The sequence below is a fragment of the Talpa occidentalis genome, unplaced genomic scaffold, assembly GCF_014898055.3.
Source record: "Talpa occidentalis isolate TD23 unplaced genomic scaffold, MPIMG_talOcc4v2.1 talOcc4.4, whole genome shotgun sequence".
Taxonomy (NCBI): domain Eukaryota; kingdom Metazoa; phylum Chordata; class Mammalia; order Eulipotyphla; family Talpidae; genus Talpa; species Talpa occidentalis.
The window spans coordinates 131,335,626-131,359,022 of record NW_023604295.1 but is presented as its reverse complement, the minus strand read 5'-3'; the positions used below and the strand labels follow the sequence as shown (position 1 = coordinate 131,359,022).

General features: G+C 39.5%; 1 long non-coding RNA gene across 1 annotated transcript; it reads right to left on the bottom strand.

Moving 5' to 3' along the window:
• Nucleotides 1–5,526: 5,526 nt before the first annotated feature.
• Nucleotides 5,527–9,134, bottom strand: LOC129146794 (uncharacterized). The gene is made up of 3 exons (XR_008554021.1): nt 9,082–9,134; nt 6,655–6,792; nt 5,527–5,668 (listed from the first exon to the last, which is right to left on the bottom strand). It is a non-coding gene; the product is annotated as an uncharacterized LOC129146794 (long non-coding RNA).
• Between the last annotated feature and the right edge of the window lie 14,263 nt (nt 9,135–23,397).

Below are 23,397 nucleotides of genomic sequence, written 5' to 3'. Positions count from 1 at the left end.
TGCAGTTGTAGATCCAGAAATCTTAAAATGAGATTTCTTTGTTGAGGCACCTTCCAGAATGAGAGGTACAACCATATCTATTTCTATCATGGTGATTTGAATGTCAGATTCAAGGGCCCCTCCATCTCAAAGAAAATTGGCTTTGACTTTTTGTAATCTTGGAGAAGCAGTTTGAGAGGTGTTTATACAAAGTGTTAAAGAATCTTTCTACCAAACAAGAAACTGGAAAAAAAAATCATGAAAAAAAGTCCTTAGATACATAACTATTTTTTGAGTGTTGCAAACCCCCAATGATACAAACCTAGCAAAATATAATCTGAAAATAAAGTTAATTAGAACTAGAATTATTGGAAGATCACATTAAATGGGCTGGAGGAGTCCCTGTTTAGAATGCTTATTTTGAACTACAACTTTGTTAATAGTTAAGCACCATTTTTATAAAGACAAAAGCTCAGTTGAATTATATATTTCCACATTCAAATAATTTTAGTTATTCCCCCTGATAACATTACATGCTATTCCCAGATGCTTCATCCTACAGAGGCTTGTAGTCCAAAAATTTTTTAAATCAGCAAATTATGGCCATGGAAAGTTTTAGTGCAACATACCCAGATTCTTGATCGATTAGAGGGTTACTTAAGCAATTGACCTAAAAGAATAAGAGATGGTAGCTGGAATAATGGATATTTGAAAACAAAATTTCAGAAGATATTTTTTGAGTTAGATATTTTGGTTGTGACAATGGGAGGTGGTTGCCAGGGATCAAGTAAAACAAAGATGAGATGTCTTGGATCCTTTTCTGCCTTACATTTCCAATTGTTTACTAATGGTGGACAGGAAAATATTGATTTCTGTATTTGGTATATGTTGACCTTACTAAATGATCTAATTGGCTCTAATTATGTTGGATTGTCAAGAAAGGTAACCATATTATAGGCAAAGAGTTTTAACTTTTCCATTAATTTTACCTAATTATTCTTTTTTTCTTTTTCTTTTTTTTTTTTTAAAGATTTACTTATTTATTCATACAAGAACTGGGGTACAGACCAGATGTGCAGGAGGGTGAGAGGATCCACCAGAGCCAGAGTGGGGAACAGAACAGGCAGACTGACGAAATACACTGCTGAGGGGAGCAGCGGGCAAGACAGGAAAGGTCTGCTGCGCCATCTGGGACCCTCACCTACGGGCCGGGATCAAACCCAGGCTGTAGAGGCTGCGGACAGCTTCATAGCGCTGCGCTCAACCAGCTGCGCCACCAGGGGAGGCCCCTTTTTGTCTTTTTCAGCTGGCTAGAATATCCCTTAAACTGGCTTTCTGATATATTCTCTTTATTAAACTAAGAAGTCTTCTTTTATTCCCTGTGTATGAAGACTTTTGTTTTACTTTTATTATCATTAATTTACAATGGGAGAAAGGATTGCATCTACTGGGAATTAGGAATGTGTGTTGCATTTTAGCAAAATTTTTCATCAATTCAGAAGGTAACTTTTTTTATCTTTTAATTGCTTAATACAATATAATGGGCCTCATTTTATTAAAAATGCAGACAATATTTTAATTCAACAAATAGTTTTTGAGTAACTGATATATGCCACACCCTAACTCAGACATTGAGCATTCAGCAGTGAACAATATATATAAATATTTTAAATCCCTGCCCTTATCTTGTGTTGTTCTAGATGCACCTAACTTAGCACTTCTGCTTCTAGGGATTTATTCTACAGCTATATTTGTTCAAGGGTACTTACTGGTAGAGTTTTCTATGTTGAAGAATATCCAACAACAGGTAAAACAATGATGACATACTCATATACAGATAACTGTGCAAACACTAAAAGACTGAGGTAGACACATGTATACTGACATGCAAAGTTCTCCATGATTATTGAATTTTTAAACAAGTGCATCATAGAACTATAGTGTAAAAGAAGTCTATGTCTATGATATGTGTATATAGAAAGAAAAGCAAAGGATGCTGTGATGGTTAATTTTGCATGTCAAGTTGACTGAGCCAAGGGACTCCAAATGGTAAAACCCATTTTGGGGTGTGTCTGTGAGACTGTCTCTGGATGAGATTAATGTTTTAATCACACATTGAGTAAAGGAGATTACTCTCACCGATGAAGGACTGAATAGAGCCAGAAGGGGGAAGGCAGATAAATTTGTTCTCTCTGCTTGAACTGATCTTATTTGGATTCAGACTGGGACACTTACACCATGAACTCTTGACCCAGCACTGGGCACCAGTTTTCCTGGTTCTACAATCCTTTATTTATGGCAGACTGGGATTTCTTGATCTCCAGAACTGGGTGAGCCAATTCCTGTAATAAGGCCTCCTCTTATTTATCTATATCTCGATACATCTCATCAGTTCTGTTTCTCAGGAGAACACTGACTAACACAGATATTCATTATTTATAACAGCAGTGGTTACTTCTTGTAAGGTATTAGGAATACGAGTGGGTAAATAGGACCAACATGTTCTTCTATAAGTTTCTATATTGTTTGAGCCATGAGTAATGAGAATTTATTTGTGTACTATTTTATGCCATTTTTAAAAAGAGAGAGAGAGAAATAACAGCATGAAACAGCTATAAAACAAGCAAAATTTTGACAGATGGTCTGTCAGAACTACCAGGAAAAAAAATGCAAGTATTGGGAAAATGACAGAAAAAATATATCAGGAAAATACCCTCAGTAAATTACCACTAAGAAAAAAAAAGGAGATAGAGGTTGGAAAACATTCTAAAACTAAAGCACTTGAATTGCTGTTAACTATGACCACAGTCCATTACATCTGTGATTTAAGAAGATCATTTTGTCAAAAGGAGAGTGTCACGCGTCTCTTTTACAGCTCTATTTCAGAAAGGCTGAAGGCATCATTTCATTTCAGCACCCAAGAGGAAACGATCATGAGCCAAGAAAGATTTAAATATCCTCAGAGACAAGAGTTTTGCTTGCCAACTTTTAAGAAGACAAGATTTACTTGTCACGATGAATCAAGATGTTGAGCAGAAAACAAATTCTCAAGTCAAAGGCAAGGACCAGGCAAACAACATCTGCAAGTCAGATGTTTCTATTGACTTTTTTAAATTAAAAAATTTAAATTAGGGGCCTCCCTGGTGGCATCGGGGTTACATCTCAGGCTATCACTGCTGTGGCCTGCGTTCAATCCCCAGCCAGGGAGCTGACCCACGTGGCACAGCAGACCTCTCCTGTCTTGCCTGCTGTTCCCCTTAGTAGTGTATTTCAGTAGATCTGCCTGTTCTGCTCCCCACTCTGTCTCTAGTGAACCCTCTCACCCACTCCTCGCATCTCTGGCCTACACCCCAGTTCTTCTATGCATAAATAAATCTTAAAAAAATTAAATAAAAGAATTAAAAAATATTTTGATACATGCTTCTCCAATTAAATTCAGATCATATCACTTGCCTGCCATGTGCCTGGTTGCTGCACTACATGTAAAAGCTCAATAAAAGCCTGAGAAAGCCACTGAGGGCTCCAGGACTCTCCTTTACCCGTCTGGTCTGCTGGAATCATGGAGACCCTGCTCTGTGCCTTCCTGGCACTACAGTGAATTATTGAAATTTGGATGGGACCCAGAGCAATAACTCAAGATGGCCCGTCTTCAAGAGCAGTGAGCAAAAATATTTAACCTTGAATGCAGAATCACCAGGAGTACACACAAAATTACATGCTCAACAATGCTGATTCTGGACACTGTTTTTTCCCAAAGTGCTAGAAATAACAGGAAATACTGATGAAGCAGAACGAGAGTGGAAAGCAGGATTCCATCGCTGGAACAATTACATGATGGATTGGAAAAATCAATTTAATGATTATGCTAGCAAGAAAGAAAGTTGTGCAGGTCTCTAATTAATAGGTTCACCCTTTGTACAATGTTCATTTTCCTTAGATAAAGGCAAAAAATATAATCGGCAAAAAAAAAAAATATCAGATCATATCAAATGTAGACTATTATTCTCTGCATATTTACCTGTCCAGGCCACTGAGCTCTTTACTCTTGCCAGTTGCCTAGAGCTTGATATAAATTTTTTTTTCTCATACATTATATAAGGGGGTTCTCACAAGAAGTGAGAAGCTGGTACCACTAATCTCACTTTATACACATAGAACAGCTAACAGGTGTAACTTCAATAAGGTCACATCAGTGACCTGTATGGCTGGAAGCAAATCTGTGAATGCTGATTCCTATATTCTCACGCTGACCACTCAGGCAGAGATGCTTCATGTGTTTGCTCTTTTCTTAAACAATATTTGTGCAAGAGAAGGAATGTAGATAATTTTGAATAGAGCAGAAGAACTGGAATAGAAAATAACATAAAATAAGCTTGGGGAGGTATGTAAAGGAGGAAATGAATGAGCAGTCTTGTGTTGGCTGGAGGGTTATTGAATCTGTTTTGATGAGGCCACCAAATGCCAGCACAGAACGTTGAAAAGGGAGATGTCATGATGGAAACTGTGTTTAAGGAAAATTACTTGAAGAATTTTGCATAAGAAGAAATGAGAAACAAAGAGGCTGATGCTGTTCACTAAAGATGGTGAGATCAGAATTATCAAGGACAGGAAGACTCTCAAGACCCTGAAAAGAGGAAACATGTGGACTATGGGTGAATAATCAAGAATGACTCAGAAAATACATGCCAATATTTATACTAGATCAAGCATATCAAATGATAGGGGTGTCAGTAATTAGCAGAAATACTGACAAGGTGAGGAAAGACAACCTAGCCAATTACTGAGAGGTACAACCTCAGGGGTCGATGCTTAAGTGAAATGCTTAGAAGAAAATGATAACATAAATCTAGAGAAAGTGAGAAATGTGTGCTAGACCTTTACATCTGAAAGTCATTTCTTTAATTGGGTGATCATAACAATCAGGAGAAGGGAATTGTCCATGGACATACATATGATAGCGAAGTCCACCAAGTAGTAGCTGAAAGGCAACTCCAGCCAAGCAGGAGGGACCCCACTAAGAGCGAAGTTTCCAGCAAGCAAAGCAACAGGCAAAGCAGGAAGGAGGAATCGGGATCATTGATCTGCCCGGCAAGATGTGCCGCCTGCAAACACAGCTCTGAGGACACATGTGGTAAACTAGCTTCACAGCAGGCATCCTCTTTGTTTGCCAACTTCTTATTGAATGGAGGCAACGCTAGACTTAAGAGTGTTCATCATGGCTATCAAGAGGTCATTGGGGAAAGGCAGGCTGTGCGGGAGTACTTCATTTTAAAGGTGATTATGAGAAAGGGAGGATCTCCGGACAGATTCAGGAAAGGAATCAAGGGCCAAAAATTGGCAGGAATTTTGCTGTACCCATGAGCTGGTAAACAAGAGGTTAAAAACATAATGACTCTAGGCCAGGACCTGCTGCTATGAATGTCCTTGGTTCATTGTTTGTTTGTTTTTCACAATTTCTGAGATTTCTGCCCAGAGTTTATCAAGTTGGCTGCTGTATAAAAGGAAAGTTAAAAGACACAGAAGAAAATGGGAGTCACATACCTTGAAGCGAGACCAGTTCAAGCTGGAGCTGCGGGCTCAGCGCCTCTGTGAGATGCTCACCTTGTGGGTGCTCAGGACCCCAGGCTGCAGCTGAGGGTGCTCACAATTAGCAACGGCGAATAGATTGCAGCCAAGTCCGCTCTCCTTGCTGTCTCAGGCAATAAAGTTCATTTTTGTTCTCAAACCCCATTCCTAAAACCTACACAGACCCCTAGCCCCCAATCATTCTCCCCAGTCTCTCTCACGCCCAGAGCGGTCTCCCTTGAGCACTTCTTTAATGCTCGTCACCAATCAATAAACCCTGACTTCTCGCTACCTTCACCAGTGTCTGTGGAGTCCTCTTTTAGGCTTCACCACCGGGTCTCAAGAGCCCATTGCCTGGCCTGGGGCGGGGCCTCTCTGTCCAGCCCCTTGACTCCCAGCAGGTGGAGCGGTGGACAGCAGTTGGGCGCTGCCAGCTCATTCGCCTGCTTTGTGGGGTAGCGTGGAATCAGGCTGAAGGGGCCTGGGGCCTATTCTCCTGTCTGGGGACAATTATAAAAGGGAGCAAAGCCAAAGGCTAAGTTTAAGAGCCGCCCCACAATTAAAGAACGGGAGAAATTTTAGTGACGGGGAGAAAAGGAACAGCTAAAGGAAAGAGAAATAATAGTATCCCAGATCTCAGGGTAAAGCAAAAAGATAAAAGTGCTGTTGACTGTAGCTAAGGGAGAAAAAAGAATAAGAACTTGCAAAATAAGAAATTGCAGTTATTATTAATTATTATTATTATTGATAATCAGGAAATAATTTTTTGTGATAAGGGTCATTTTGGTGAATGTGTAAATTTGGCTAGCAAATTGCTGGGAGCAGCTGGATATCAATTCAGTTTTATACATAGTTGTTATCAAATGATATATATGAGCTATACATAAAATTAGAAAATACAAAAAATATCAAAATGACTATAAAAAGTAGGTAATTTGATATGCAGGAAATAACCACTATTAAAACAGCGGGGTGATTCTTTAATTTTGTTTTCTATATAACATACACCAGGAGGAATAGACTGAATCTGACTTTTTTCACTTCACAAGGTACCATAACCTTCTCCATGCCTCATCTCTTGGGTGTACTGTGTTTTATCAAAGAGCTTACCGTTGAGCGTTTGAGTGTTTTCAGTTTCCCTTGATGTAAATACCACGGTGATGTTTTGCATCATTTAAAACACATGGCAAGGGGCTATGGTGATGGTTCAGGGGTGACTTGGTGGTGGGAATTTTATGGGGACTGCATCTGAGAGGAGAGAGCAGACATACATAGTACAAAAATAGCAAGGATGTAAAATGTATATATAATAAATATTTAAAAAAATAGCTGCGTGGTATCATATTGCATTGCTAAGCCATTACTTAGTCCTTTAATCATCTCCTACTTGATATTGTTTTTTTTTTGCCTTTCTCTTTGACATTTGTTACCAAAACATTATCGTAATGAACACACTTGTACATAATATCTGTGTGTTTGTGGATAATTTCCCTTTAAAGAAAAACCTAAAGAAAATCAAAGCACTTAATATAGCAGCCGAATTTACTCTAGACAGTTTGTGCCGATCTTCACCCCTCAGCAGAGCCTGCCAGTGCCCCTTTCAGCATATCTGCATCAATCAGAAATAATGATCACGTCCTCGAATTTATTACCAAATTATTGACCTAACCAATGGTTTTGCTTTAATTTTCATTAATTTCATTATTAATGAGGTTGCACACATACATTTTTATTGGCCCTTTACTTTTCATAAATATTTGAAAAACCCCTCTTCAGGCAAAATATGATAATCACAGAAACCTATTTTAAGAATTAAAATGAAACCCCAGGAAGAATGCTTTCTGCAAAATCTTATGAGAACTTTGTTCTGTGTCCTTTCAAGCTTATAGCTGGGAAATAGGAGCTTCTGACTTCAAACCTCAATGGTTCTTCATTATTTAAATGATGGGATGGAAAACGAGTAGATATCCGAGACCATGGGAGTAATAGAGCTTTTGTTATCTTCTCCTGAGTGCTATTTCCTCATCAGTCTTCAATGCAGTTCATTGAAAGAATAGGTTCAATAGACAATACATTGTCTACCATGCATGATTAGGCTCCTCTACTTTCTTCAAATTGGATATTAGACATTGGGTGTGTTGACTGGAATTAATTTTCAACAAGAGGGTAAATATATTTTTTTCTCATGGCTAGTGGTGTGATAGGGTCGGGAACAGTAAGAATTTAAACAGAAACAATCTTAATGAGATGGCTAAGACCACAAAGGTGACTGTAGTGAAAGTCAAAGTCAATTTGTCCAAGTTTCTCTTCTCCTGGAAACTCTTTCCTGCTCTCCTTACCCCTGAAGTCTACCTAAATCATTTCCAACAGATTGATTCTGCTAGGGACACCTGTTCCAAATGGGATCCATCCCAGTCCCTGGGAGCTGGAAAATTCTTTCCCCAGGTGGCTGGACCTATAAGCTAATAAAAACTTAGGCTGTTTTGATGGCTAGGTTTTTTGCCATGTGGTTTGAGAAACAGAGAAAGTTGGTGAGCGGGTAGAGAGAAAGTGGCAGATGAGAAATAATGCAAAGTATTCCCTTGATTCAATAAGACACTATAGGGTTTAGTTCCAGCCCCTGACACATGTCCTTGCCTATATAAAAAAATCTGCCTCTGTCTCTCGCTCCTTTTTCTCTCCATTTCTTTTCTTAGTGCTGACTTCACACTGCTTGCATACAAGAGAATTCCAAATAATACAACCACCCAGCCCTTTCTTTACTACCCTGCCTGAATATAAAGAACATGTTAATTATTTTAAACTGTGTGGAAAGTATGTATTTTTCCCCTACTTTTCTTATCCCACCTACTCCCTTTTCTTCAGCAAAGCAAAATACTTGTAAATCATTTATTATCATAGTGTTCTTGTAAATGTAATCAATTTAATTGTGAATGTGATCGATTCAGTTAGTCTATGTAATCAATTCAATTGTAGGAAGATATATATTATTGTATGATTGCCTTGGGTGTTGCTCTTACTCAAGAGAATTCTAAATTTGCAGGGCATTCCAATTCATTATTTTTCTAGCACCGTTTTATAAAGTAAAGTAGTTTGTCTTAAGACACAAAGTTAAAAGATTTTCCTGTTCACGAATATTTCTCCATTTGGAAGGACAAAAAAATTTTAGACAGTGGTGATTGTTGCACTACCTAATAAACATAATTTTAAAGAAAACTAAATTATATACTTTAAATGGTGGGTTTTGCAGGTATGTCTCTTAAATCTCAAAAAAAAATGTAATAAAAAGAGCAACAAAAAATACCTGGCCATAACAAGTAGTACATTTTTAAATTAGAGCATGATGTAATAAAATATAGAATAAACAAAACAAAACACCTCCCAAACCACCATGTCAAACCTCTCTGTTATTGGAAAAATCTTTTACTTAAGGCATTGCCTCTTCTGGAAACCCTTATTAATAAGCAAATTTTGCAGAGTTTTATAAAGAAACAGTATTGGCAAAACAAATACAAAAGATAAATAAGCAAACAATACCGGCCATTGACTCCTTTAGTTAAACTTATCCTGTGTGTGGTTGTTACTTATCAGGACCTAGAGGAGAGAAAATATGACATATAAGTACAGGTTCTTCTTAACCTACTCATCTGTCATTGGCCACTTAGTTTGCTTCCATAACTTGGAGATTGCAATTGACAAAGGAACTCATATAGCCTCACAAATTCATCTGTCATTGGCCACTTAGTTTGCTTCCATAACTTGGAGATTGCAATTGACAAAGGAACTCATATAGCCTCACAAATTCATCTGTCATTGGCCACTTAGTTTGCTTCCATAACTTGGAGATTGCAATTGACAAAGGAACTCATATAGCCCCACAAATTAGTGTTTTTGAATCTTTTGGATAAGTACCAAAGCTGGAATTGGAATTGCTGGATCATATGGTAAATCAATTTTTAATATTTTGAGGTGTGGTCCTTATACATGATGGAATAATACTCGGCTATTGAAGAGATGAAATGTTGCCGTTGGCAACAATGTGGATGGAACATGAGGAAATTAATGCTAACTGAAATATATCAGAAGGAGAAAGACAAAACAAAGGAATTGACAAAACTACACTAAAATAAACCCTAGCACTATGACTGCAGCACTGAGGTTACTCGGCAGGGGCGGGAGAGTGGGGCTGGAAACAATGGTGGAGAGGGCCTAATAGCCTATGGTAAAGGGATAGGGGTGCTTTGGTAGTGGGGGTGGTATGGTGAGGTACATCTGAGGAGGTATGAAACTATCCCCCTAAATCATGCAGTATTATAATCCACTGTTACCTCAATAACAAAAAAAGAAGAAAAAATATAGGTTCTTTGCAAGGTGGCTAGTTGATGGTGGAAGGCATGGTGTTGAGAAGGTGGGCAATAGTCACAGAAGGGACAGTGTCATGTTAGATGTTACAGAGCAGAGAGAAGGGCCCATCAGAACTCCCAAACCTGCCCATTCTAAATAGGTTCTGCCATCCGCCACATCAAGACAAAATATACTCTAGTGTGTAAAACCTTTAATGGAAAGGAACGTTAATACAGTTAGCATACAAAGAAAAGGGGAAGAATAAAGTTTCCAAATCAAGCACCCAAAGTTACCCATTCCCTGGGTAGATGCCCAACTAAGTAGGGTTGGCCCAAAACAGGGCCACTGAGGCCCAAAAGCCTGCCACAAGTCTAAGGCACCTCCTGGGACCCATAAGAACAGGACAGAAGGGGCCCAGCACATCTGGAACAGAAGGAGCAAAATCAAGATATAAGCTGCCATTGTCAACCTCCCCGCAGGTCTCTCACCCACGTCTGCTTCAACCAGCTCAGGACCAAGAAGCAAGCACAGCTTCTTCAACATGTCTCTCTGCTCCATGTACCTCCTCCAGGTCTCCTTCTTGATCTCTATTTTTCCTCCTTCTTTCTTCAGTCACCTCTCCAGCTTCCCCTCCTCTCTGCTCAGCTCCATCCTTCCTTGGATGGGGCAGGGAATCTGGAATCTTCCCTTTTTCCTGGGCACCACCCTGTTACTATGACATGATTCAGTGTGTGCAGAGAGAGTTTGGATCACATTACCTTGTCATCGAGCTGTTTTGGCGGAAGTTTGTTCATACCTAATCTTTAATTTTGCCCACAAACAACTGCTTGTGAACCATGATAAGTAAATGGGGTTAGCTATTATCTCAAATAAGACCTGTGATATTAGATGCACGCAATAACGACGCTTAGGTACCAAGCTAGATTTGTTCTCAGAATAGCTAATATTTACTAACCACTTACTGTGCACCAGGGTTTGTTCTAAGTATATTATACTCATAAAATATTTGACTTATAACTCAAAGATTTATCACAACTCTTGGAGTTAGGTGCACTTAATATTTCCATTTACAAAATGAGATCACAAAGTCCCACCAGCTTGTTAGTGGCAACAGTGGAATAAATGTAAAGTAAAAGAAATGTAAAGTAACATTCACGGAGGCAAGTGGATGTGATTAATTATCCCCTGTCCCTAGAAATTCTCCTTTCAATCTTAAAACTTGGAAGCTCTGGATTTTGTCTCAAGACATCAATTATAAGGTATGATACCTTCAGTGCTTTGCCCAAATGCTCCAGGGCTGCCATGATTCTACACAAATTCTGTGGGTATAGATCTAGAATCTCCCAGACTAAAGTGAACTCTGGTGCAAACTTTTGTTTGTTACCCAAAAGCCATGGTCAGGGCTTTTGACCATTCAGGGTGAAAGGCAAGCAAGTTGAGTAGAGAAGTGCTGTGATTTTATTTTTTCTTGTACTGCAGTGACCTTGGCTGACAACACTGTATATGATTTAGGGGAAGCGTCACACCTTCTGATGTATGTCACCACCCCACCGCCACCACCAAAGTACCCATAATCCTTTACTCTAGGCCATTGTGTCCCCTCCCTCTTTGTAACCTCAATTCTATACTCATAATTCTGGGTTTTGTTTTGGATTAGCTTTGACACTTTCTTTATTTTGGTTTTCTATAATCACATCTGAGTGAAATCATCCTGCAATTTGTCTTCCTCCTTCTGATTTCACTGAGTATAATCCCCTCTCGTTCCAACCATGTTGTTGCTAATGGAAAGAGTTCATCTTTTGTTTTTTATGGCTGAGTAGTATTCTGTTGTGCATATATACCATATCTTCTTATGTCACGATTTTACTTTCATTTTTCACAGATCACTCTGGTTGATGTGTAGGAAATAGATTGGCATGAGGGTAAAGGTTGAAACAGAGAAACAGAGTCTATTGAAATAGTCTTGGTGAGAAGTAATAATGGTCTTAGATTAGGGAGGTGACAAAGAATTAGTGGGAATAGATTTTTAGAATCTATTTCACTGCCACTTAGAGCTCAGTTTAAAACAAAATAATGAAGACAGAAAAAAAGAAAGAAAAGCAACTCTGGGACTGGTAACATAATTGAATGAATTGTTTGATAGTGACGGCAGTACCTGTCCTGAATTTTATATTTTATAGACAAGGAAGACGCTCCTGATCTATTCTTGTCCTTAAATGTTTTTGAATTCTTACATGTCTGGGCATGGACCTGGGAGTTTACAATTTAAAAAAATTATATATATTACAACTAGAGCCAACAGAATTTGCTGATGGCTTGACTGTGAGTCATTTTCCAAGTTTCTTGGCCTTTGAAATGGTTGATGATAACTGATATTCCTTGCAATTTAGTTTTCTTTTAAACCTGTTGATTGTGGAATAGTATATTCACCTCGAATTTCCTGGAGTAACTGCCGATGTTAGGAGCCTGACTGGTTGGAAGTGACATATATTAACAATATTTCCGTTCTAGTCTTTTCTTCCCTAGTTGGTTTCTTTAAACAGGTTTTAGGAGTGAGGCGATTTAAGGTTAAGATGTGTGCTTTAAAAAAAAAAAGTATATATTTAGTTCTTAGAGCACATGGAATGGAAAACAAGGGTATTGGTAAATCAAAAGCTCAAAAGAATCTTGTTAAAAATTAAAAGTCAGATATTGACTTTGGGGTTTTCTAAAGATGCCTAACTATGCAGTCATTGAAAGTTTTCATGGACATATATACATATGGAATGGCAAAAATATAAACCCAAATATTAAAGTTAAGAAATAAATAAATTAAAAAAAGAGTTTTCATGTATATTTGAAGGGACAGACAGGACAATCTACTTGTAATAATTGTTCTTTATCAAGATCCTGCCTTGTGCCTAGACCTTTACTGCTCCCCCAGTTACACACAATCTCACTCACCCACCCATGGAAATCGATCATGCTGTTTCTAGAGTTTGCCAGCCTATTTCACAATTTACTTATTTATGTTACCTTGAACAACTGACATAACCGCTCCAAGCTTGCACAGAATAAACATTCAATTAACAGCATAGCCTTTAGGGCCTCCCCGGTGGCGCAACGGGTTGAGCACAGTGCTGTGAAGCTCTCTGCAGTCTCTGCAGCGCAGATTCGATTCCGGGCCGGCCAGGGAGATTCCCACATGGCGCGGCAGACCTCCCTGTCTGCTCCCTGCTCTGTCCCTGGTGAATTCTCTCACCCTCCCGCACATATGGCCTGTACCCCAGCTAATGTATAAATAAAAAATAAATGAAAAAAAAAAGAATTAAAAAAAAGTACAGCTTTTATTATTCTTCAGTCACATCAATGCTTTTAGTTTTCCAAACAGCCTATTCTTTTCCTTCTTCTGAGTCTTCTATAAGCTGTTCCCCTTGCTTAGAATATTCTCCTCATTCCCAGACCTCCTCCACCAACCTCTACCCTTTGTCTGGCCAGGCCCCACTCATACTTCAGACTTGACTTTACATATCACTTCCTACTAGAATAGTCCCCGCACACATCTATATTTCTTTCTGTTTTGGTATTTATCACACTGAATCATCATCAACTGTTAATTTCTTGCATTGCCACTAGGCTGTAAATTCTGTGGGTTTGTGGGTCATATCTTCTGGCTCATATAATCTCTTTCTGTTATAGATTGAATTATGTTCCCTCCAAACGCATGTTGGAGTCCGAACCCTCAATGCCTCAGAAGGTAGAACATATCTGAAGATAAGGTCTTCAAAGGTAATTACATTCAATTGAGATCATAATTCTGTATGAGTGGTGTAAGACCTTGTAGAAAGGAAATTTGCACACAGACATGTATGAATACAAAGGAAAGATCCTATGAGGACAGGACAGGGAAAGACATTTTAAGCTAAAGAGAAAGCTCTCAGAAAAATTCAACCCAGCCAACACCTTGATCTCAGATTTTTAGCTTCCAAACTGAGAAAATAAATTTCTCACAGTTGAAGTCTCTCAGTCTGTGGGATTCTGTCACGGCAGCAAACTAATACATTTCTCTATGTAGCGTCTGGAAACATGCTTGCAAACAATTGGAGCTCAATAATATTTATTTCACAAAGGCAAATAATCCCATGTTCTTCCAATCCCATCAGAAAACACCCCAGTGAACTGGAGCAATAGTAATTAGCCAAATTGTTCCCAGACCAAAAATTCCCACAGGCATATGAAATTAACCCAAAATATGAATATAAATTCCATGTTTATAAATCATTTCCTTTTCCTTGCTCTCTCAGAAACAGAAAGTAGAAAACATTGTTCATAAACCAGCTGAGACAAAAGAGAACATTTATAATATTTATATTCCAATCAACTTTGCTTTTGATTGAGTTCATCACTGTTAGTTAATGGGTCATTAAACTTGAAAGTCACCAAAATTGCTGTCTCCAATAGAAAACAGATGCCCCCAAGTCCTTTAGGCACCCCTATGTAGCATGAAAATACTGCAGGAGAAAGAAAACAGTCAAGTAACCACTCACATTTTCTTGTGAGGAAACAACTTCCATGCCCTCCTTAACTTTCTCTTGGCAGACTGAATAAAGTCTGAACCAAATGGAAGGATTCCTATGTCTTTATTATGCTGCTATGCTAGCCTGAGAAGCTCATTTAATCTCCCCCTAAAACAAGAAGTGAAGCTCCCTAAAATTTGCAGAGTCCATTTGCATCTACTGAATATTTAGCAGAATGAACTGGAACTCAAACTCTGCAATAAAACAATTTTATATTACTGTGAGGCCCAGGAATGGCCACTGAGCAGGTTTTCGAGGATCCCATGCAGACCGGGTAAAGGAGGAGTTCTGGAGCCCTCAGGGGTTTTGCAGGTCTTTAACTGGGGTTCACCAGGCATATGGCAGGCAGGGGTGCAAGGGTGCAGTTCTTCACTCTGGGCTCTCCGGCCTTCTCTCAGCTCTTGCTTCTCTCTCAGCTTCTCTTTTGGCTTCTCTTTCGGCTTCTACTTGGCGTCCCTGTGACGCCACCCTTAAAAAGCACAGTCTCAGCCCAGGTGAATCCCATCTACCTCTGCCCACACCCTATTCCAGGTGCCCGCCATCAGGCATGCATTCAGGACCGCAAGGATCCAACATCTATCCTGATGGCAGGAGGGCAGAAAAGCCTGACATTTTTCCTTACCCTACAATTAGCCTGCAGGTAGTTTAAAATCCTCAATTTTAAAGGCAAAATTGAAGAAAATGGTTAAAAAATAGGGAATCTATTGATATCCAGACAACATCAAAATTGATTTCCAGACAACATCATAACATTATTCAAGCTTCCTAATTTTACAATTTCAAAATAATTCCAGAAAATTGAAAGCCATTTTTTCCCAACAGAAACATCTACTTTCCCTTTGTTGTGGTGGTTGCTGTTCTGTATACAGTGAAAAACCATAATTCTGGTGTTACATAGAGTTGAGTTTATGCCTCAGTGTATCTGTGTGACTTTGGTCAAGTCATCTGGTTTATCAGAGCTTTGGTTTCCTTTTCAACAAAAGGAAAGTAATATCACTTGCATCATAAGCTGTGAGGTTTGAAATCAGATAATGTTTCTAAAACAGCAACATGATATTTAATATATGTGGGCATTTATTTATTATTATTTTTAAAGATTTATTTATTTATGTAAGCACTGGGGTACAGGCCAGAGGTGCAGGAGGGTGAGGGAATCTACCAGAGACAGAACTGGGAGCAGAATAGGCAGAAGGTCTGAAATACACTGCTGAGGAGAGCAGCAGCGAGCCAGGAGAGGTCTGCCTTGCCATGTGGGTTTCTCCTGGCCTGCCGGGAATCGAACCTGCAGAGCAGAGTCTGCGGACAGCTTCACAACGCTACACCACGGGGAAGGCCTTATGAGGGCATTTAATAGGAATGATTCTCCTTTCTCTGCTCTGCTTCCTGAGATAGGGAAAATAAAAGCATCCAAAACGTCTCTTTTCAAGCTCACATTTGAAGAAGTTCTTAAGTTAATCTGGCTTTATGCTCCTGCTGCCTGTATACAGCAAGAGCTTAATGTAGTACTTAAGAAGCTAGCCTTAACGAGGACGGCAACGATGATGATGATGATGATGATGATGATGATGATGATGATGGTGATTCTAGTTGTGGCACCTTAATTAAGGTCTCACATTTTAAAATTCTACTTTGAGTATTAAGATATGTCCATCTCTTAGCACATGATTTCTATATACTAAGTGCTATTCAAATAATAGCTCACTTCACTTGCCGTCTACGAAAGAGCTCTTCATATATGTCACGAAAAGGAAACAAGTATCTGTCATTAAATGCTTAGCCTGAAACATTATTTGTCCCTTTGAACGAGAAAGATTACACCGCGGAGTTCACTGCCACGTGTCACCAGTGGATGAATAGCGCCGCTTAGTGGACTAGACGAGAACTGCACCTCCAAGCGCACATGTGGTTTGGGGGAACCAAATTGTTCAACCCTTAAGTCAGTCAGTTCCCTAAAGCCTCTGGTTAACTTGCAGTCCCGGCAACATGGGATGGACGTTCCATTCTGCATGAAGCTCACTCCTTGCCCCTCAAGAGCAGCCTCCAGAGTGGGGTAAAGAGGTTGAAAATTTTTATGGCTCAAGATTTCTCCAACGAAGGATTCCATTTTTGAAGAAATAGTTTGATAAGTTACTTGGGAGGGTCTGTTCAGGCAACAAGAGATGTAAACTTATATACATGAATCAAGGAGAAACATTTCTTTTGCTCCTGAAAAGGACGTAAAAGCAGAGAAGAAAAAAAAGGGTGGAGGAGCCGGTAGGAAGGCTGAAATCCCTACCCCTCCCCAAACCCTCAGACAATTCTATGGACCCCACAGTCACCTGGTATAAACTGGTTTCTTACAGCACTTAGTAAAACAAGGCAATCTCTGCTAACGTCTGCCAGCCTTCTGAAAGCCTTCCCTTCCTAGCTGACCTTTGAAGGGTGGTATGAGAAACGAGGAACATTATCTCAATTCAAGGGTTCGCCCTCGCGAAGGGTGAGCCTCATCACTGGTCTCTCTCCAGCTGGCCTTGACTTGCTCTCGAGGCCACATAACTGCGTCATTAGCCAAAGGGCAGGTGCTCAAATTCTAGACATCTGACCTCCAGCTGCAAAGTTGTGAGGCAGGTGTGAGAATCATCATCCCATCTTGGGGAGAAATGAAGTATCATTATGTGATTTGCCAAAATGGCACTCTGGATTTGGCATTCATGTCTCTGAATTCCTGCCAAGGAAAAACATCTAATCAGGGTGATTGAGCAAAGTGCTTTTGCCTGCTATGATGATTCTGAATTTAATAGAAAAGCATTTATTAGGCACTTAAGGGCATGCAGCGAGGTGACGGATGCCTTAGGAGAAAACGATATACAGCAGGCTGTTGTCCCCAGCCCTTTACAGGGTGGAGAAGTAGTGTGTGGGGGTGGAGTGGAGACAGGAAGAAAGGAAGGTAAGATTTCACGAGTCCCACGTATATGCCAAGTCCTAAGTAGGGACTGACGTTTCTGAGAAAAATGCCATGAAGATTCCCATAGTGACTGCATTGAATGGCTTGGATGTACAGGCCACACCTCAGCTAGTCTTGTCATCTTAGCAACATGAAGTCTTGCAATCTGAACATGGGATAGCTTTCTATTTAGGTCTTTGTTTTTGTTTTTTTTTTTTGTTTTTTTTTAGTTTTTAAAAAAAGATTTATTTATTTATTTATTTATTTATACAAGAACTGGGGTATAGGCCAGATGTTTGGGAGGGTGAGAGGATTCACCAGAGGCAGAGTGGGGAATAGAACAGGCAGACTGACGAAATACACTGCTGAGAGGAGCAGTGGGGAAGACAGGAGAGGTCTGCTGTGCCATGAGGGACCCTCACTGGCCAGCCGGGATAGAACCGGTGCTGCAGAGGTTGCGGACAGCCTCACAGTGCAGCGCTCAACCACCTGCACCACCAGGGAGGCCCCTAGTTTTGTTTTTCCAACAGTTTTTTTTTTTTTTTTAGTTTACTCTTAATTTCTTTTTTTGCTGTGCTTATTGCTAATATACAGGCATATAACTCATTTTTGAGAGTTGATTTTGTATCCCGAATCTTTACTAAATTTGTTTAGCTCTAAGGTGTTTTTGTGGATTGTTAAATTTTCTAGATAGAACATCATGTCTTTTGTGAACATAGCTTTACTTCTTTCCAATTTGCCCACTCTGTTTTTCTTGTTTAATTTCTCTAGCTCTGTATACTTTCACAGCGTTTGTTTGCTCCTGGGTAAAACCAGGGGATGCCCAGGGAGAAACAGTTTGTCTAAGAGTTCGTGCCCACTTGTGTGCACAAAGGCAAAGTAATCAAACTCTAGTGTACCCAAAGATTTTTAATTGGTGAGAGGTTCAGAGGGAAGAGCGAGAGAGAAAGGAGGAGTTGGGCAGAGAAGGATTTCAAAATATGGGTTCCTGATCAAACTTGGAAATCAAACATCCCCTGTGGGCAAATTTTCAGCCAAACAGGCAGCACCCAAAGCAGAGAGCCCAAGACCCAAGAGTCTTAGGAGAAAGGATTCAAGCAACGTTCTTGGAAACACAAGCTAGAGATGTGCAGGGGAAGGAGAGGAGAAGAGAACCAAAGTTCAGAATATACCGTCCAAGTCTAATCCGCCATGAGGTCAAGATGGCAGCCACCAGATTTTTAAAAAAAAAAAAAAAAATTTTTTTAAGGATTTATTTATTTTTATACAGGCCAGAGGTGTGGGAGGGTGAGAGGATTCACCAGAGACAGAGTGGGGAACAGAACAGGCAGACTGACGAAATACACTGCTGAGGGGAGCAATGGGCATGACAGGAGAGGTCTGCTCGCCATGTGGGTATTTCTGCCAGCCGTTCGGCCATGCTGCAGAGGCTGTGGAGAGCTTCCTAGTGCTGCACTCAACCTGTTGTGCCACCCTGCCAGGGTTTTTTAAGAAAGTGGAATCATGCCGTCTGCCAAAGTGTCAAAGCTGGAAAAGGAGCTACAGGTCCCAGTTAGTGGAAGGGACATGTGTGGGACCTGAGCAGAAGAAGGGATCCTCTTCCCTAGCAGGGACAGCCAGACAGAAGCTGGGGAGCAAAAGCAGAAGACCCCCTGGCCAACATCCCCGAGTGCCATCTTTTAAGTCTCTAGGAGACTCTTCTCTAGGGAATGGAATGATGAGACTTCAGTCCTCTTACATATGTGCAAATAAAAATAATTGGCTTTTGCATTGCTTATACTCTTTCCCGAATAGAATTCTAGCATAACTATCCTTTGCAACCTTCTTTGACAACATTCTATATTATAGAGGGTTTTTTTTTTTTGGCCAACATACATAGATTTACCTCCTTTTCAAACTGTTAGATAGTATTCTAAGTATGGATACCATAGTTTATTTAACCATTCCACAAATAATGGGTATTTAGTTCACTTCCAGTTAGTTGGCATTTGGCATTTATATTTTCACTTGTTTTTCCCTCATGCAGATGTTTCAGACTTTTTAGGTAGTTAAATTTATTATGCCCCTTTTAGAGTTTCTGGGTTTGGGGTCATGTATGGAAAGTCTTTCTTTAAGACTACATTAAAAATATCTTTTTCTTGAATTGTTGGCTTATTTTCATGTTTAAATCTTTGCACCATTACATATTTTGGCTTATATGTGGGTCTGAGCCAGCTTTATTTTCTTCTAAATGCTGCTGGTTTTTCCAGCATCATTCATGCAATAATCTGTCCACTGGAGAGTAATAATAGAAATAAAAGTACAAGTTGAAGGGAAACTAAAACCTTTTTACTACTAGGGGATTTATATGGGCAAAGACTCACACTCAGGAGCGGGCCTCAGAAAAAGGGTGAAACTTTTTACCATTCAGAACTGAATCAGAAACAGACTGGAGCTACTGTCTGGCTCAGTGTGTGACTCTGGCATCTAATTTGGGTTCTTGTGCAAGCCCTACAATCTAAATAGTCCTGCTGAAGCAGCTCAAATCAGACACCCCAACATTCTGAGTTGGTCTCTTCAAGGACAGTAAATTCAGCTGAAAGCAGTGAAGGCTGTAGAGGCAGAAGAGAAGCTGCTGCCTCTCTCCTAACTCCCTTTCCCTGCCCCTAAGCAAAGCATCACTGCTCCTTTTAATAACCTCGAAGAATGTGATGGGGGCATCACCAGGTACAGGTTTATCAGGAAGCATGTCCTTTCTATTTTTTTTTTAAGATTTATTTATTTATTTATACAAGCACTGGGTAAAATCAGAAGTGCAGGAGGGTGAGAGAATTCACCAGAGCCAGATCGGGGAGCAGAGCAGGCAGACTGACAAAGTACACTGCTGAGGGGAGCAGCGGGCGCGGCAGGAGAGGTCTGCACCACCAAGTGGGACCCTCGCCGGTGGCCAGGGATCGAACCGGTGCTGCAGAGGCTGCTGGCAGCTTCACAGCCCAGCGCTCAACAGCTATGCCACTGGGGAGGCCCAGCATGTCCTTTCTAGCAGAGAAATCCATGTTTATGTTCAGAGGAAAGATAAAGTAATTCTCTTGTCACATGAAGTTCCCTTCCTCTTCCCTTCACACACAGAAACTTCTTACCTCATCCCATGGTTTAGAATTCAAATTCCTTCCTTCCCAATAAAATGACAGCCCTGTATAATCAGTGGAGTTTCGCCGGGAGTTCACATCATGTAATTGATTCTTCCTAATCATCTAATGCTAATCCATGTGATGCTGTTTTGACAACTCAACCAGCCTGGGAAGGGAGGGAGAATTTTTTCCCCAGCCCCAGAAATCCCTTGCTACTTTTGTCCATGAAATCCAACTCAGTTACCACCTCATCCGAAATGAAATATTTCTTCATTCTCCAAAAGGTTGTTTTTTCTTGTGCTCTACCTCAACCACACATCAGAACATTCAGGAATTCTTCAGCTCTGAGAACAGAAAGTTCAACATAGGAAAGGGTTGACAGGCAATACCAGAAAATCAACTGATGCTGGACGTCAAAGCCTAGTTTGAGAACACATGCAGGAACATGAGTTCAGGTATTATCAGGGGTCCAAATCTGTGAGCAATATTTACAAAGACCAGCTGGAGGCAAGGGGTAGAAACAAACAAACAAGGGACTGAATTTTCCATAACACAGTGTCCTGTGTTGAAAGAATTTAGTAAATATTGATGAACGTGAAATCTGAACATGACCTCACACTTCAGTTTTCTGTATTAACAAGGTGACCTCCAGGAAGTCATTTAAATTCTCTTACCAATTCTCTCAAATGTAGAGTAAAATCATAATATTGTACAAACCCACTTCTAAAGAGTGTCATAACAGAAACAGAATAGGAAGGACATGTTTCAGAATGTGTGTTTTATATAATTGTCACACCCACCTAACATTCCACCTAGGATGCTTCTTAAAAAGAGTCAGGGTCTATACACACTCAAGTGCAAATTTATATATAATTTCCTTTGGTCTCCAGCATTTTCCTCCCTTTTAACATTCCAAGTAGCTTAATTTTAAATTCTTTTAAAGAATAAATCTATCCATAGTTTATAACAGCAAAGCTACTGTAAACATGAAAGTGCTGCATGTCCTGATTTATTTTACCTTTGTCCAAACAACGTTAGATACTCTGAAGCAACAGGCTTTCGAAATATTGGAAAGCTGGTGTATTTTTTTAAGTTACGGAAGGCACTTTTATTTTATTTTTTTCTTTTTTCTTTTCTTTTCATTTTTATATTCCCCTTACAATTACCACTCCCTTATTTTGACCCCAAGCCCTCCTTTCCCTGCCCCCCAACCCCCATAGAGTGTCTCTGGTTCATAGTTGTTTGTTGATTTTGATATTTTCTTTCTTATATTTTTTTTCCTGGTCCCTTATTTAAGTTTTCTAGATTCCTGCTATGAGTGAGACCATCCGGTATTTGTCTTTTTCTTTCTGGCTTATTTCTCTGAGCATGATCCCTTCCAGCGCCATCCATGTTGCTGCAAATTGCATGTGTTTATCTTTTTTGAATGTTGAGTAATAGTCCATGGTGTATATGTACCACATCTTCTTGATCCAGTCATCTATTTTTGGGCATTTGGATTGTTTCCAAAGCTTAGCTATTGTAAATAGTGCTGCTATAAACATAGGGGTGCAGGTGCTCTTTGGAATTGATGTTTCAGTGTCCTTTGGGTAAATACCTAGGAGTGGAATTGCTGGATCATATGGAAGCTCTATGTTTAGTAGGTCAAGAAATCTCCACACAGCTCTCCATAGTGGTTGGACCAGTTTGCACTCCCACCAACAGTGCAGAAGAGTTCCTTTTTCTCCACACCCTCGCCAACATTTGTTGTTGCTAGTTTTTTTAATATGTGCCATTCTCACTGGTGTGAGATGGTATCTCATAGTAGTTTTGATTTGCATTTCCCTGATTACAAGTGATGTTGAACATTTCTTCATATCCCTGTTGGCCATTTGCATTTCCCCTTCAGAGAAGTTTCTTTTTAGCTCTTCTGCCCATTTTTTGACTGGATTATTTTCTTTGTTTTTGTTGAGTCTCATCAGCTCTTTGTAGATTTTTGTGATGAGTCCTTTATCGTTAGTGTTGTGTGCAAAAATGTTCTCCCAGTCGGTGGGGTTTCTCTGTTTTTGTTATTGTCTCTTTTGCTGTGCAGAAGCTCTTTAATTTGATGTAGTCCCAGCTGTTTATCTTTGCCTTCACTATCACTGCTTTGGGTGATGTGTCTGTAAAGATGTCTTTATGTGCATAGCATGTAGTGTTTCGCCTATATTTCCTTCTATGTATTTTATGGTTTCAAGTCCTATGTCTAGTTCTTTAATCCATTTTGAGTTGGTGTTTGTGTATGGTTTGAGGTAGTAGTCAAGCTTCATTCTTTTGCATGTAGCGACACAGTTTTCCATTTATTGAAGAAATTTTCTTTGCTCCAATGCATATTCTTTGCTCCTTTGTCAAAGATTAGTTGACCATAAATCTGTGGGTTTATTTCTGGATTTTCTATTTGATTCCATTGGTCTGTCTGTTCTTGTTCCAATACATGCAGTTTTGATGATTATGGCTTTGTAGTATAGTTTGAAGTCTGGGAATGTGATGCCTCCATTCCCTTCTTTTTTTTTTTCAGGAGAGCTTTGGCTATTCAGGGTTGTTGGTAATTCCATATGAATTTCATCAATAATTGTTCTATTTCTTTGAAGAATGACATTGAAATTTTAATTAGAATAGCATTGAATCTGTATATTGCTTTTGGTAGGATGGCCATTTTAATAATGTTTATTCTTCCAATCCATAAGCAGGTGATATCTTTCCATTTCTTTGTGTCTTCTTCTATTTCTTTTAACAGTGTTTTATAGTTTTCTTTGTATAGGTCCTTTACCTCTTTTGTTAGATTTATTACCAAGTATTTGATTTTTTTTGTTTTGATAATAAAAGGGATGGTTTTTTTGATTTCTTCTTCTTCAGATTTATTGTTTGTGTATAGGAAGGCTACTGATTTTTGCATGTTGAT